The following is a 9,888-nucleotide window of genomic DNA, read 5'->3' on the forward strand; positions in this document are numbered from 1 at the left end:
GGCAGGACCTTCTGCTCCCAAAGCCTTACTCTTAGTGTTGCTAAAACTACCAGGTTACCTACCATCATGGCATGAAGGCAATCCCTTGAGACCAAATGGGGCTTGGTTATTAAATGATGGCGGGGGGGACCCCTCTTGATTGTTGTTATCCACTTAAGCTCAGAAGTCAGGCAAATCTGGAAAAATCTTTGAATACATATATGGTTCTTTTAAGTATGTCTAAATTAGTGGGGTCCAAAGCACAAGAGAGCCAAATTCCAATACAACAATACATCTCCCTAGGCAACACACACACTAGTTCTCACTGCTCAACACAGGAAGCCCTTGATTTATAAGCATTCATTTAATGCAGGGGTCCCCCAAACATGGCAATTTTAAGTTGCCAAGTTTGGAAACCTCTGATTCAGTGACTGAAGTTACAACAGCACTGAAAAAGGGACTTATAAGTTTTTCACTCTTATGACTCTTGTTGCAGCCCCATGGTCACGTGATCAAAATTCAGGCGCTTGGCAAGTGGCATGTATTTATAGCAATTGCACTGTCCTGGGTTCATATGATCACTATTGGTAACCTTCCCAGCTGGCTTCTAACAAGCAAATCAATAGATGGAATTTGTTTAACAATTTCATGATTCACTTAACTACAGCAATTTACTTATCAACTGTGGCAAAAACAGACATTTGGGGCTCTGTTGTGGTCCTCAGTTGAGGACTACCCACTCTACACCACTGCTACTACCCCTCCCGCTATTGCTCTTCCAACCACTATTCATTGTGAGTCCTGCTACTGGAGAAAATTATATCTTTCTAGCTGCTTTAGATTGCATTCTTTCTACACACAAACATCTCCTTCCCTCTTTCACACAAACCAATACCACCACACTCAGCTGTTCGCATCATAACTTTTATCGAAAACTCTGGTGGGATGGCTTAAAAAGGCAGGACAGCAAGAGCACAGGTTCTGGTCATTTTTTAGGAAGCCTGTTCTCCCTAAAAGACAGTCTTTTAATTCAGCCTCTGGCCACTAAGCTCAGGATAGGAAGCTTTGGCTTTCAAGGATTTGTAGCAAAAGAAATGCTCTGAACATATTTATCCTGCTCCAGGGCAAATCCCCCTGAATGACCTGTAACAAGATGTAACCCATCTTGTCTGTGGCTTAAAACAATAACACCCCATCATACCCAGTGTTTGGCCTTAGTCCATAAATAAACTTTGATTGTTATTGATTGATAGGAGCTGTGGTGGCACAGAGATTAGAATGCAGTATTGCAGGTTAATTGCCCACAGCCAGGAGTTTAATCTTGACCAGCTCAAGGTTGACTCACCTTCCACCCAAGGTCGATAAAATGAGGACCCAGATTTAGAAGGGCAATGTGCTGACTCTGTAAATGGCCTAAAGCCATGATGGCGAACCTATGCCACGTGTGCCAGAAGTGGCACACTGAGCCATTGCCCATTGCTCTTCTGGGTTCTGGTGCGCTGGCCATCTGGTCTTCACATGCACTGGAGCACCAGAAAATGGAAGAGCAGCTGCCCAGTGCTCATGCAGGCACTAGGAAGATGATATTCCGGTTTCCAGCGCATACGTGCACTGGCCATCTGGTCTTTTGGTTTCTGGCATTCATGCACATGCAAACACCATCTGGCCACTGTGCATGCACACACCAGAAATGAGAAGATCATCTTCCCAACATGCCCATGCACACTGGGCGGTTCCTTTTCCACTTTCCGGCACATGCATGCGCACTGCCCAGATGGTCTTTGTGTGTGCTGCACGCCAGGAACTGGAAGACCAGGTGGCTGGTGCGCATGTGCATGCTGGAAGATGGAAGAGCAGCCACCTGACACAAACATGCCTGCTGGGTGGCTGCTCTTCCGATTTCCGGCATGTGCGTACACACTCCCATTTCATCACTTGGTACCGAAAAGGTTCACTAACACTGGCCTAGAGAGTGCTAAACAGCACTATGAAGCAGTATATATAGTACTGTAAGTCTAAATGCTATTGTTATCACTATCAAATCTATCAAAGTTAGTGAGCTTTGAGAATTTCCTCTTAATACCCAAGCAGGTGGTTATTCTAACAAACAACAGTGCAATTGAAAATCTTGTCTTGGATTAGATGGAGATTATTATTTAAATAGAGCAACAAGCTCTGGTTTTGCTCCAGAGTTTGATAGTCATACTGTAGAGCCTAGTGAAGAAGCATTAAAAGCTTGTTACTATAAATATAGTTTTGCTAGGGAAATGATTAGCAAAGTTTGCTATTCAGATAAGTTGCACGTTATTTTTAAACGAGTATCTGAATATTTATGTAAAAATCCATTGCTCCCAACAGGGAGACAGGAGCTTATTCATTTATTTTGTTACTAAATGGCCACAGTCAAGTTACTGTTGGTGGTCTACATAATCATACAATATCCACAATACAATAATGCAATTACTAAAATTAAAACAACTAAGAGCAATATTAAATTAAATATTTTAAAATATTTTTTAAAAATCCCTTCTAACCCTATGGGTGGTATGTATCTACCTCAGTCTTGGGTGTTCCTTCCATAAATCACATTTATAGAGACCTATGGAAGTGTTCTATACAATAACACTGGGGTTAGTTAGCTTTTAGGAAAGGCTGTTCCATATTTCAGGGGCTACTACTGAAAAATACATCATCCTGGCCTCAACTTCCCATTTCCAACTTCATGATAATTAGGTACTACTTGAAGAACATAGTTATAGGTGAAAATCAGCAATTTCAATTGCATCTGGAAACCTATTGGCAACCATAGCGTCCATAGCGCAGGTATGACATCATGCATCTAAAACCACTTAACATAGAGACACTACTGCATTTTGTATCAATTAGAGTTTTGGGTGGCTTCAAATAATTGTCCCATTCAGAGTGCATTATGATAACTTTACCAAGGTGCTGAGAGCATTAGTTAACTTGCAAAGCCTCCTTCCTCCAGGCAGAATCATAACTGGTATATCAGCTAAAACTGAGCAGAAGATCTCTTGATCATTATCTGTTCTTGACCATTCAGCAGTTGCCATATGACCAGAATGATTCCAAAGTCACAGATCTATTCACATGCCACCTCTTTGAGAAATAACATGATTGCTGACAAAGAACATTGCAGCTGTAACTTGCTTGGGTTCAACTTCAATCTGATTTTCCCCATACATATCCCAACAGCTCCTAGGCACTAAGATAAAACTTCAGTTGAATCTAGTGGAGGATTCGTGAGCATCAGAACAGGCTGGAATGGTGAAGTATAGATGGGCATCTTCAAATGCACCTCAAATGACTTCAGTCTCTCCCTTCACTGAGTACATTATATTTCGAGACAGGGAGATGAGATTCTGCCTTAAGTAAATTACAAAAAAAAATCATCCTATTTTTCATAAATAACGGATACGTTACAAATACTTGGTAATGGTGTGGGCACAATGTCAATGCTATATCTTAATACAAAGTTTAAAATTTGTTCATGCTATTGTAGTGATACTGGCACATTCTCTCTGTATCAACTTGTTCTAATTATTTCTTAGACTCTATGCTTTCATATATGTGCTCTTCCATTCTTCTCACGCTTCCATATATGTGCTCTTCCATTCTTCTCACCCATTGGGACACTGTCAATTGTATTATTATCTAGTCAAGCTCAGAAGGATTATAACTTCATAAGTACATATCAGTGAATAATGAGTACAATCTTTACAACACAAATTGATGATAAATATTATTTCCACTGACATTAATACATACTTGCAAATAGGTGCAGAAATGAATATTTCATAAAACATATGTTCTGGGACTGATAGAAAAATAAACAATTTTAAAACCTACATGGTTCATTCAAACTATTTAACATTGCATTGGAAAAATTTTAAGGTATTTATTTCAGAGGTGACAAGTGTTTCTTCAGCATTATTTAACACGTCAGTTTGAGGCATGTTCAGCCCACATACAGTATATCCTCATTCAGCAACAAGCATGAGAAGAAGTAAACCACCGCGTAGTATCATATAGAGGAAAATAGTCACAGTTTTCAATTATGAGGAACACTGTTGATTCAGGAATATTGAAAAATCATGTTGATAATTGTAATTAGGAGCCAGAATCTTCAGAAGTTAGCCAACTTTACTCTGGTGTTTCTTCAGATCATGTAATTTAGTTTTTAACGGTCCTGAAAACTTTTAGTTATATACAGGGATATTGGTTAGGCAATAGAAAGATCCTCAATTAAGAATATGCTTCTTCTACATTCCATGAAAGTTGAATCCAGCAACTTCTGCTATATCTGAAAAGCAACAAGGACAGATGGGCACAGCCTCCCTATTATTACATGAAACAGCTTCTAGATAAAGCTTTCGCTATCAGCTGTCAATCTAGATGAGTTGCTGAATAAATGTTTAATGGAAAAGTGCAAAAATGTTAGTACAGGAACCCACCTTTCTATTCTCCTGCAGACTGTGATAGGTTGCATTATTTTAACTGTACTGATCTTTGTTGTCATAGAAATATACATATAATTTTATGCTCAAGCCTACATTTAACACTGCTTTCCTTCTGTACTTTTCAAGCACACTGTTCATCTTAACCTCTATCACCTTTACTTCTTGACCATCCACTGTTGGGTAAGCTCTGAAATCAATCTCTCAAAAGCATGACTGGTAGCGGGAAAAATTAAAATCAGTATTCCAATTATATTTAAAGATTACAGCTCTTAAAATATATTTAATATAAATGGTTGCATTATCTATCATCATTTTTTAAACATTCAATTCTGTCAGGTTTCTTTTTATTGTTATACAGGGCTGGAAATTTGAGTCCCAGCCAAATTTGCTGTAATATAAATCACAATTAAAACAGAAGCACTTTTTTCATTTTGTTTTTATTGATAATATTGCTTTGTGAAGCAGGTTTGTGAAGCACGTTACAATGAATAATGATCTCCAGCTACTACACATATCAAATTTATGGCACCAAATTACACAAAAGTAATTTAAGAAAAAGGCTTTCTTAAATATATATATATATATGAAGAAGATGAGTAGAATCAAGGGCAGCTGACCTGCTATCCATATGAAGCACTACAGGAAAGGTATTATCTCAAGCAACATTATTTCATATGCAAATATTTTGCTGGCTTCCAAAGCAGATAGCTCCAATAACCCCATTTTGTGGCTTAGCAGGAATTTAGCTTGCCAAGCTCTTAATGCAATCCATTTAGCAATCAAGGCTGTTCTACAACTCCAAGCTTTCTGATATTTATTGCTGACCCTGATATTTGGGAAATAGCCCAGTGCCAAACTCAATTGATATGTCTTGTTTCTTCCAACCACTATGGATTAATTATCTTATATCTCTAGTGCATGCATAACAGATCTGCCTCTGGTGTGCTGCCACGCCAGTAGCAAAATACATTAATACTCGCTTTGACAAAATGCATCAGGATAAATTAAGCTCTGAATATAATCTCCTGTTAAATTGAAGGGGAGCTTCAGTCAAATCTCAAATAAGCAGCCTGGTTCAATAAGTTCCTTTATAGAGAGGGATGGATAGTACTGCCAGTTCCCAGATTCTAATTAAGTACCAAATAAGCTTCTTGCTCTGAAAATCCTATTAATCAAATGATCATTGGACATTGTACCAAAGGAATTGTCCTACGACAGCAAGATTCAACAATGTTAGAAATAAATTTGGAAACCCATACGTGGGAAATGTATTATAACTTAGCATGGAAAACAATCCTTTAATTCAAGAAGTCCTGACTGTTTATTAAAGTACTTCAGTCCTATACATTTTTACATAATAATTATAATAGTGGATTCACACAAGAAAAATATGTAATATATTCATGTCTTGCAATGGGATAGAAAGAGGTTGTGGACCTTCCTCTTGCCTCGGAGAGAAGCTATTGCCCAGTTGATTTGTGAGAACAGTAAGGAATTGGCATGTCTGGCTGTTTCCAGTATTGACATCTGGACTCTGGACTTGGGGTGCTTCTCCCTCCTCATGGAGATTATCTGGCCCATTTGATTTTAAAGACAAGTAATATGACCAACTGCTTTAGGGACAATATTGTTGTCTTCAGTTTTTTAAAATAATATTTTAATTACAACTGGGATCATCTCCTCCTCCTCCTCATTCTCCTTCTCCTCCTCTTCCTCCTCTTAAATAGAGGATCTATCTGTTTTTCCAAAGCATGAGAAGGCAATGTAAGAAGCAATGGATGGAAACTTACCAAGAAGAGAACCAACCTGGACCTAAGGAAAAATTTCCAAACAGGGAGAACAATTAATCAGTGGAACAATTTCCCTTCAGAACTTCATTACTTTTAATAAGAAACTGGACAATTTATCTAAGATGGTTTAGGGTCTCCTGCTTGAGCAAGTTAGACCAGAAGACCACCAAGGTCTCTTCCAACTCTGTTATTCTGTCATTCCTCCTTCTCCTCCTCCTCCTCCTCCTCTTTCCTATTCTAAGATACTTTCAGGTATATATTGTTCAAATAAACCTATCTGAACGTATTTATATTGAATTGTAAAATATGTAAAGTACATTTTATTACTCTTTTTAAAAACTTATCACTAATTGTTCTACATATATATATATATATACCACTTATTATAGAATGACAGATCTCTTCATACGGGCTCTCAAGCTGCCATTATATTCATCTTACAGAAAGAGCTAGTGAGATTAGAATTCAACAGAGTTACATGTACTATTGATCTTAAAGGCACCATACATACATATATATGTTGCAAGGTAGTATACCCTTAAAAGATAATAGACCAAGCAGTCACCAACTATGCTAAAAAATTCAGATCCATTCAATACTGAGAACTGCAGTTTAAGGGGGGAAAAATAAACTCAAAGGTTTGCCATTTTTAGGCATGAGAAATATTCTCTTGTAATCTATCATGCTTACAGAATACCACTGGTTTAAAAAGTGGCAGGTTATGAAAAACACAGAGTGAGCAGAGTAATATATTCAACTTAGCAGGGCTAAGCATTCTCTGCCCCTGTGCCACAGTTTATATTCAAGTGATATATTGAAATATTGCCACTTATCTAAGTATAAAACATATTTGAGGCAGGATAGTTCAGACAATACATTTAATGCTTTCTAGACCAATCTATCTAGATATTTCAGTTGTTATTGTTGCCAGAAAAAAATGAAAAGTTTGCAAAAGTAAGACTCTAAAATATTCATCTTTTAATATTAAATTTACTCTTTTCAGCATTAATATAGGTTTCATTTTTTATGCTTTACTAAGCAGTTGGCAATGTAATGTTCTTTTTCGTTTTTCCAATTTCTTATGATTTACAAACTGATTCAACAAGGTTGTTTCTATTTGATTTCAGTGAAACTATAATGTAAATGCAATGCTCTGAGTTACATAGCACAGTCAGAGTCTTATGGCCAAATATATTATTTTGGTGAAACTAGTTTTTATATATTAAATAAGAATGATTAGGATGAAGGGACGATCCGAAATGGGACTGTTGTGTGGATGTCCCCAAAGACAGAGGGAAGATATGCAAATATCAGTAACTGATAGGAAACATGGAGGTACAGGTGTCCAAAATATTGGTTCACACGAAAAGATGAGTATCAACATTTGCTTTTCCTGAGGTTTGCCTTTCCTGATGTGCCTTTGCTCTATGTTTTTCATTATTTTCTAAAATTAGTGCTCATCCTGCATTTACCTTTAGGGCAGTTGCTTAAAACTCAAGAACAGGAACCATTTTCTGAATATTTTTCAAGTGCTTCTATAACCTTAGTAAGGTGAGAATTATTGAACCTTGTTGCTGCATTTCATGGTCAACAATGTATTATGTTGATATTGTATGTTTTTAAGAGAGTTAGGGGTTGTGCATCACACTTGAACCGTGGGTTCTTGAAAGGGGCAAAGATCACACATTACCCAAATTCATAAACAATACTTTATAAACTATGTGTCAACCCTGAAGCTGACCTGACCTGACCAAGGCCATTTTGAAGCTTCAGTGTTGCCATACTGGAGTTGCGGGATAGGGAGTGGGGAATAGAGATAGCTTGGGTTTTGTAGCCAAAACAAAATAAAAGAGAGAGAGAGAGAGAGAGAGAGAGAGAGATGTTACCAGGCAACCATACGGCACCTTGATTGGAACCATGTGAATAATTGTTTGGGGAAGGGGAAAAACTTTTAATTAGGTGAAAACCGCAGGAACCTTCAGAGTAGGTTTTCACCAGAACTGTGCCAATATGAGATATCCAATAAAATTATTCTTTGAGGAAGAAAGAAACTGCCTCCGAGTTTAGTTTGCTATGGGTGTGTTACTTGGAACCCTGACCTATGTGTATCTTCTTAACATGCCAATCCAAACAAAACAAGCCGCACATTGGTTGAACACAATTTATGAATTCATTTTGTGTTATTTTCTAACAGCATGGGATCTGCCTTGAAGAAAGGGAGAGAGGCCTAGAGCTTTCTGCAACTGTATTTGCCCTTGAGTTTCTCTCAAAAGAACAATGTGGTTCCAACAAGCAATGTCATGTCTCATCAATGGTGGCGAACTATCTTCCTGGAAAATTTGAACTCTGATGCTGATTTCCTCCCTGAGTAATATTTGACAACCTTCCAAAGAATCCCAGAGCTATTGAAACACGATTTGGAAAACTGATTTAGGTAACTTAATCATTTAGAACATGTTACAATAGATAAATATAGCAGGGGGAGCCATCTAGCTATTAGTACCACAACTAAACAAACAAGCCTTAAGTATAAGGTTCGTTCCTAAAATCGTTCTGCATAACAGATACAGGCTAATTCAGTCACATTTAAATCCCATAAAAATCAATGGATTTTAAGTTAATGATGATTAGCCTACCTCACTGATTACTATAGTAATAAAGCATGACTAATTTAGTCTGAATCCAGCCCTGAAATAATGTCATTTCCCAGTTCAAGTAATACTGTACCAGTCCAAGTAATATTGTACCTGCAACATATAGGTTACTAGGACCAGTTTGTTATGAATTTAAACTTCTTTTATTTCCTTTTAGTGCTTAAATCCAAGTTTATAGCAGATGCTGAGTTATGCAAAAAAGAAATATGCAACCAATTTCTGCCCATAGCAAATTATTCAGATGTCCCATTTGTCTTCTGTGCTGTTCAATCTGGCTGGAAAAAGCACCCAGCCATGCACAGAGTAATTGTGTTAATCTGCTCTTACTTTCTGCTGCCATCATGATATAATATTGGGTTGACAACAATCATGGGGGTGAGGGGAAGGGTAATGGAATCCAAATGGAGCTGTTGACTACAGTGAAGTAGATTTTTAAACCCAGGAATATATAATCCCCCCCCCACTCTATTTTTTTTTTTTTTTGAGCAATCAAGAATCTGTTTTTATATACACTCAGATAAGATTTTTGGTCCTGACTTAAAGCAGCAAGTTGCCATACTTCAGCAGTCCTGGCATTTACTTTAGGAACAGATGGAGATTACTATCCATAATAATCTGATTGGCCCAAAAGCAGAAACAGTATTGATTGGAATCCTAAGTGGCTTGCTGGCTGAATTTTGTCTTATAGGACTATTGAAGCTTTCAGAAGCTTCATTTCCTGATTTTTAAGAATTCTGGCAAGTAGACTTTGTAAAATCCAGCTTAGTGCATTCCAGACAAAGTAAAATACATAGATATAAAAGGATAGGAATATCCTTACATATTTTAAATGATTGTAAGTTTGCTGGACATTTATTATGTAACAAAAATGACTTACTGAATTTAACTATTACTGTTTAACAATTTACAGTTTTAACCATTATCTTGCTAAGGAAACTTCTTCAGTCTTAATTCAGCCAGCATAAAGGTCTCTATAATATTTTC

Source organism: Pseudonaja textilis, chromosome 4, assembly GCF_049901715.1.
Source record: "Pseudonaja textilis isolate UNSWEBS1 chromosome 4, rPseTex1.2, whole genome shotgun sequence".
Taxonomy (NCBI): domain Eukaryota; kingdom Metazoa; phylum Chordata; class Lepidosauria; order Squamata; family Elapidae; genus Pseudonaja; species Pseudonaja textilis.